Source organism: Propithecus coquereli, unplaced genomic scaffold, assembly GCF_000956105.1.
Source record: "Propithecus coquereli isolate 6110/MARCELLA unplaced genomic scaffold, Pcoq_1.0 Scaffold106, whole genome shotgun sequence".
Classification (NCBI taxonomy): Eukaryota; Metazoa; Chordata; class Mammalia; order Primates; family Indriidae; genus Propithecus; species Propithecus coquereli.
The window spans coordinates 983,725-990,862 of NW_012134525.1; positions in this window are offsets into that span (position 1 = coordinate 983,725).

The window sequence follows — 7,138 nt, forward strand, 5'->3', positions numbered from 1 at the left end:
CTAGGTCACACTGACGTGAAGCCCAGAGACAGCTTTGAAATCTGCTGAGGAAGTCAGCATGTGCCAGGATGGAATGGAATTCCATACCCTTTGCTTTAAGTAGGAAAGAGCTCTCATCAGAAAAGTGCTTTAAACAAGACTACTTAGCTTCATCATTCTTAAAATTCTACAAAAGCCTTTTGATAGCCACAAATGGGTAAGAAACCAATGAAATGACAACAGATAAATATGCTATGGATATAAATACTAAATTTATGAGAAAAAATACTAATAGACAAAAAGCTCTACTAATTAATAATGAAAAAAAGAGCCAATTAGGAAAACTGAGTACCATTTTTCACTTACTAAATTAGCAATTAAAAAATTATAATATCCTAATTGAAAAAAGTATACTAAACTGCTTTCATAGAGGTTTGGGGCATTAGATATCATTATGAGGCTTTGACTCAGTAATGCTATCTCTAGGAATTTATTTTAAGGAAATATATTCTATTTGACAAATCCATGTTCACATTATAATTATTTCTAATAATGAAAAATTATAAACATTAATATAAACCAAGGAAAATGATCAAATGCTCTGTTTTATAACTAAAATAGTAACTTGACAACTCTGTGGAACAGAGAAAATGCTTATGAAATAAATCAGGATACAAAATTAAATGTGTATTATAATCACAACAGTGTATAGCATGCTAGTGATAGTGTCTAAAAGAAAATATAAAATAACAATACTTTTTTATTTGGATATTAGAATTACAAATTACTTTTTCTTCTCTTTTTCCTGCATTTTCTCCAGTATTGATATGTTGATATAATAATTTAAAAACATATTTTTAAATATTCTTATTCATGAATTTCTAAATATCATTTGATTTCAATGAAAAGATTTTAACACAATATCTATTTCAAATATCTGGACATTTGTAGTTGGTCCCATTCAGTTTTGCCAACAAAGGAGAAATTATTATATAAGACATAGCACTTAGGAATGAGTCCTCATTCCTAACACTAGTGGAGAAGGATCCAGTAGTTACTCACCATGCCAGTTCCACTCTTGGTAATACACCTTCGAATCCCAGGCACTTTTCTGCAATCATGTGCCACATAAAGAGATTTTGGTCAACAATAGACCACATACAGTATACATTGGTGGTCCTGTAAGATTATAATGGATCTGAAAAATTCCTGTCACCTAGTGATATCTTGTTGATTCTGACCCTGTTTAGGCCTAGGCTAATGTGTATGCTGGTATCTTAGTTTCCAACGAAAAGGTTTTTAAAAAAATTTTTTTAATTTAAAAATAGGAAAAAGCTTATAGAATAAGGATACAAAGAAAGAAAATATTTTTGTATACAAAAAGATAAATATTTTTGTATAAAGTCTACAGTATTGTACAGTAATTCCCTAGGCCTTCACATTCACTCACCACTCACTGACTCACCCGGAGCAACTTACAGTCCTGCAAGCTCCAGTCATAGCAAGTGCCCTAAAAATGTGTACTTTTTGTCTTTTATATTGTATTTTTACTATACCTTTTATATATTTAGATATGTTTAGATACCCAAATACGTATCATTGAGTTACAGTTGCTCAGTAGGCACAGTGTTCAGAACAGTAACATGCTGTACTGGTTTGTAGCCTTGGAGCAATAGGTTGGATCACCTAGGTAAGTTCACTCTGATGTTTGCACAAAGATGAAATCACATTAACAATGCATTTCATAGAAGACATTCGTTAAGCAACGTATTACTGTGTATTAGAGAGTGCTCCACAAGTAAGATTTGCAAATCTTAGGCTTTGTAGAGCACCTGTTCTTAACTTTAAAAGGTACAGGTTCCAGGTTCCTGTATTGTCTCAACTCTGTAATTCAATGAACCTAATTAAGTCATCTAATTTCTGGTCCATCACCTACAAAATGTAAAAGATTATCTCATGTTAAGTAAAACATATAATGAATTTTTTTTAAAAAAACTCTAATGCCTGGCATTAGAATCCTTCTTTGTTTTAGAAAAATACCTCATTGTGATAGAAAGTGAGACCTTGAAGATATTAGAGTTATTTAAAGAGCTCTCCATAAGAAAAGTAGAGGAATTTTCATTTTTGTTTTGATCTTGTGAGTTACAAGGAAGAAAAGGGATAGAAGAGAGAAAGGGGAACTAGCAAGGTGGTAAAAAGCTGAAGTATTATTGGAGGGGAGAGGTAGTGCCCAGGGAAAAATCCCTAGTTGTAGAGGACACTTTGTCTGGGAATGTTTCCCTGTTGTTTTTCTGAAGAACATGCCTTGGCCTTGCACGCAAGTCCAGGGCGCCCTAATCCTGCAAACAGGGGGGGCTAGAGAGTTTAGATGCAAACATCTGCTCACCGGAGATGAAACAGCAAGGAACAGGGACGTGTTGAGTCGGGATAGTGTGGGAACAAAGAAATTGCGGTGGGACAGTTGCCAAACAGGCTGTGTTAAAAATAAACCGCTGCAGCAGGAAAAACGGCTGCAGTCTTATACCATCTTTGTGTGTCTGTGTCTCTTTGTAGTGGCTGCAGTCCTGTACCATCTTTGTGTGTGTCTGTGTCTTTTGTCTCTGTGTTCATTCCTCAGCCCCTAGAAACGGGCCACGGCACTAGTGATGATGTAGAAAGAAGATGGTACAGATTGTGACGTGGTTAGTGCTGTGCTTTGTGACCACTCCCTGCCACAGACACACGTTCAGAGAAAGTTCTGCCATCTGCGGCAGTCCTATATTTGTGACTCTGTGAGAGGCCCTCACTGAATTGGATGTAAAGGATTTAGCAAGGAGGACACACACCTAGCAGTGACAGAAAATCGAGACTAAAGTGACCAGCAAAGAGTAACTGCCCAGGGAGTCTGGAAAAATCTTAGGAAGAGCTTCAGACCTCCACAGTTCTTGCAACAAGGTTTCAATTAATCTTAAAAGTCCATAGACTCCCAGCTGACTTCTATGGTAGACAAGTTAATGGCAGAGCAAAACCTAAAATTGAGGCCTTTCGACCCTAGGTCAGATCTTGTGCTACAATTTTATGCTGCCTCTCAATTCCATTTCCTTTGTTCTAAAAAGCTGTACAAAACATAACAATTATAGAACAAAAGAAATAGATAATATGGAGAAAATAGAGAAATGCTCATTAAACTTTTCAGGTTCTAAAGGAGACTTCAAACATCTACGAAAGAATGAACTATTGAATAGAAATTAAAATGGCAAAGATAGGTTATAAAGTAGCCTTTTTCACTACATTGTTCTTCCTTCCTTTTTCTCTCTCTTTTTTTTTTTTTTTTTGTCTTTCTTTTTACTAATCATTTGCTGTTACATGGGAGATGCCAAGTTTCCCAAGCTCCAAATCCAACATCAGTTAGAAGAATACGGGAGCCTTAGCCATTCCACTGTCTCTTGATTCATAAACCAAGAGCCAGGTATGCAAGAAGCATTTGGGACAGTGAGAAGCTGTTGCAGCTTTTTGTGCCATTTCTTGCATACACCCTCACTGGGGTCCCACTGTCAGACTCCCCAGGCTCTCCAGTATTCCGAACTGGGAGGAAGAGTTAGGAGAAGGGAGGCCACCATCCTTCTCTAACATCAATCTGGTGTTGAGGAGAAGCTGTGACAAAAGACTAGATCTCTGGGAACAACCAAAAATAAAGGAGATTTTTACGTGAAGTCCTTCCTCTAAAGTAACAACCAGTGAAATCAGTGAGCTTGCATTGAGAAATGAACAATAGCACAGCATGCCAAAGGCAGTTACTGCTGATGGAGGATGTGACAGACAAATCTTCACCTTATTTCTACCCTGTTCTTTTTCCACAGTGTCATCAATCTCCCCTTTGCCTGTAAGGCAGCAAATGTCTCTAAGAGCAGCACCACGTACGACAGGCATCTGAAACCCACTCTCACAGCTACGTTTTCTCCACCTAAGATATGGGACGGGTTGCTGTTTGGGAACAGTTCGTGCGTTATTTTACCTATCTGTAAGGGAAAATGCATTTGTATACCAACAGGTTTCTTAAGCCAAACTAAGATGACTGCCACAGTGTTTTTTCCGGCCGGCCCCCAGCAAGCTGGCCTTCCTGGGAGGCATGAGTCAGCACACTCATGTAACCAAGGTGTTATCTCCTGTGTGAACCCATGTGGTCACACTTTCCCATGGCCTGTCGCCACTATTGTTCAGAGCCATATATAACGCTCGCCATGTTCTCGGCCATGCTTTTCACGGCTGCTGTATCCCCCAACTATAAAGAGCATGTCTCACCTGCCCACTGCCGATCGCCTTTTCTTCTAGTTTCTGAAGCCTGCGCCAGAGCACTCGCTAGCCACAGAGCTTCCTCCTCACAGTATTGCAGTGGAGAACTTTTAACTTTAGTGGTTTCTTATGTCTGAGTAAAGCGTGATCCATGGAGCAGCAGCATTGTCTTCACCTGGGAACTTGTTAGAACAGCGAAAACTCAGGCCTCGTGCTGAATCAGAATCTGCATTTTAATAAGATCCCAGGGTGACTTTTATGCACATTAAAGTTTGAGAAGAAGTGCTTAAAGGAAACTTAGAGGGCGGCGTACCTTATCAACCTAAAAACTGCCACGTGTGCCACCACTTTCTGTGGTATTCTAAAAATATGCAGTAGCTCTTCCTAGTTTTGACACCTGTGCTCATCAATTAGCAGCTGTGTGCCATTGTGCAAATTACCTAACATCTCTTGGCTTTTATTTTCTCCGTATGTTAAACAAAACTTATCTCTACAAAGTTGTAAGGATTAAATGAAACAATGCATCTAAAATATATAATCCAGTGACTGGGCCATACTAGATGGATATTTGAAATCATCAACTCAAAATATGAGAAGAGACTTTGAAAGCTAATTGTCAACTACCTACTTTGCCTCTATGAGCCCAGCTTCAGCTAATACCTGAAGTTGATAAATGTAACCTTTTCTCATTTGCATTCCTTTATCAAGGAGCTCACCTTCCTTTATATAAAGGATCAACTATCCAAAAACATTTCTCCTAACAGACTTCTATTGAACTTGAGACTAATTACTAAGTGTTTTGCTATTTTATACTGTTTGGTTTATTTTGCTCAGCTCTCTTTACTTTCCTTTAATCAAGAATCTTCAAGAACAAAATTACGGTAGCACCAGAACATGAATGATGCACACTAATACACCATTTGATGGCAACGTATCATGCTCTCAAGTCTACCTGTAAGAGAAAGTAAACTATGTTATCAGTTTCATAGCCCTTAAGCAGAGAAGAGATTAATTCTTAATTTAGAAAATATGTACTGAGCACTGATTGTGCTCAGAATTATGATAGGAATTGGAAATAAGACAAAAAATAAAGTCTTTGCCCTCAAAAAACTTAGTCTATAAAAAGGTAATACATTAAGTGCTATGGAGAAAGGAAACATGGAATTTTGGGACTCCTTGGAGGGGCATCTAAACTATACTTTTAGGGAACGGAAAGAGTATTCTAGGAAGACCTCCTAGTGAAGTCTCATTTAATGTGAGAAAGTATAAGTAAACTGTTTATGAGCCTATTAGCACAACTCAGGAATAAGAAAAAGCTGTCTGGGTTCAAATCCTAGCTCAGAGATTGAGCAAATTAAATAACCTTTCTATGTTTCCCTTTACATGTCAGCATCATAGAAGTAACATTAGTACCTACATCATAGATTAGTTATAATAATGAAATTTTAATTATGTATCTCAAGCTGGTGCTCAGTACACCTTTGCTGGTTTAGTTCTTTCCTTTTGCATGAATTGGTGTAAGAATAGTTATCCTATCTCTTATCAGAATCTCTTTGTGAAGCAGGGGGGTCAAGATTATGATAGATTACTATTATAGTCCCTGACATAGTCCTTGTTTTTTATATATATATATATATATATATATATATATATATAAAATTATGTGTCTAAATATACACACTTCAAATTATACACACACACACACACACACACACACACTTATGGAGAACCCTTACAGTAAAATAAGAAGAGGAAGAAATGTTGACATGGGCAAATAAGCAAAAGCTTCTGAGAAAAGCAGAACTCAAAGATGCCTCAAAATGAACCTATCCAACAGCAAACTATAAGCACCATCAAACGTTCCTCCAGCATTCGTCATGTAAAGATGAAGACGCTCTCCAGCCACAGCCAAGTCAGAAACACAGAAGCCTTCCCTGAGATCCTCTCCTGCCTCCTGCCCACATCACACTCACCGCTAGACGACTTTGTCTTCTAAGTGTCTCAGAAACAACCACTTCAACTTAATTCTCTTCTTCGCAATATACATCTGGCCACGTGGACCTCAGTTTGGACACAATGTTTGGTATCTAGTATAATTACGATAAAAACTTGCTAAATTAATGAATTCATAATTAAATGGAGATCAAGAAGGTATAGCCATAAGAAAAAGAAAAAATATTTTTTGAATTTGTGGTTTAGGAAGTACCAAACTGCAATCCATTGACTTTCTGTGTAAATTTTTTGGTTCAATGATAGGAAAAAACTTACAAATAAATACATGGTGATATCTCTAATAAAGAAGAGAACTGATTAAAACATAACATCAAAACCTCATGTTTGGAAGTAGAAATAATAAATAAGACAGAGGGATGTCTTTAGAACAAGGGTCAGCAAACTAAGGCCAGCATGCTAAATCCGGTTTTTATTCTATTGGAACGCAGCCATGCCCATTCTCTTACCATTGGTTATAGCTGCTTTCATGCTACAAAAGCAGAATAGAATAGTTTCAACAGAGACTACAGGGCACACCAGCCTAAAATATGTACTGTCTGGCCCTTTACAGAAACAACTCAGCAATCCCTGCTTTAGAAGATCAGAAAAAAGATCCCTGTCATTTTATTAAAAGGCATATATTTTTGTAAGTAACACTAATTGTGACAGAAAATAAGGTACTATGCATTTTAGAAGTTTGTGAAAGAGATTAGAAAAACAGGGAGACTAAAGGCAGTGTTTGAGTTAAGGCCTTGTAGTGGGCTGAATGATGGCCCCAAAGATAATCATGTCCTAATTCCTAAACCTGTACATGTTACCTTATTTGTATAACAAAAAGCATCTTTGAAGATAGATGTGATTACATCAATAATCTTGAGATTAGATTATCTGGGCA